Source organism: Dipodomys merriami, unplaced genomic scaffold (assembly GCF_024711535.1).
Source record: "Dipodomys merriami isolate MVZ:Mamm:240054 unplaced genomic scaffold, mDipMer1.0.p SCAF_425, whole genome shotgun sequence".
In the NCBI taxonomy this organism is placed as follows: domain Eukaryota; kingdom Metazoa; phylum Chordata; class Mammalia; order Rodentia; family Heteromyidae; genus Dipodomys; species Dipodomys merriami.
In genome coordinates this window covers 824,452-825,261 of record NW_027205882.1, presented here as the reverse complement: position 1 = coordinate 825,261, position 810 = coordinate 824,452, and positions in this window count along the sequence as shown.

The window sequence follows — 810 nt, the reverse complement described above, 5'->3', positions numbered from 1 at the left end:
TCATGGTAAACAACTCCTGATATGGCTAAGGCAAAGAATCTGGCTTGCTTCCGCGCACCTGAACCTAATGGTGGTTCCCACGTGGCGTATCAGGGTGGGCTACCCAGCGGGTACTTAAGGCTGTGGGGAATTCTCCCCGGGGTTGGGGTCACAAGATTAAAAAAAAAGGTCCTGAATAAACGGCAGAGAGAAGAGTCCGGTGTTGCGTCTCCTTGCTGGTCGAGGCGGTAGCGACACGTGGTGGCCCGTACGGGGACTCAGCCATAACCCCAACGAGGACTCAGAACTCTCTGCGGTCAGGGTGGTGCACCGGTAAGTCCCCAGGTAAAAGGGGAATCTGCCACAAGAGCGGGGAGTAAGTTCCCAGGTAAAAGGGGAATCCGCCACAAGAGCGGGGGGATTTTTGCTCTTCTCGGTAGATAGAGAGTGAGAACCCGGGGCTAGTCAATAGAGTAGCCAAAAGTGAAAGTAAAAGTTTGTTTATCAGCTTTAAATGTTTAAAACATGGGCGCTTCTTCTTCGCACCCAATTTTTTTGGCTCTCAATGAGCTACTGCACTCAAAAAAGTTAAAAATAAAGAGTACTTTAGAGAGATTTTTGAATGAATGTGACACCGTTGCCCCATGGTACGCTGTCTCTGGAAGCCTCATGGTGGCCTCTTGGGAGAAACTAGGGAGGGACCTAGATTTTGCCTCTGAACAAGGAATGCTTAAGAGCGGATTGAGACCAATATGGAAACTGATAAGAGGCTGTCTCGAGAACCAGCGTTGCAGTGAGGTGGTAGAGAATGGTCAGGCTGCCTTAGAAATG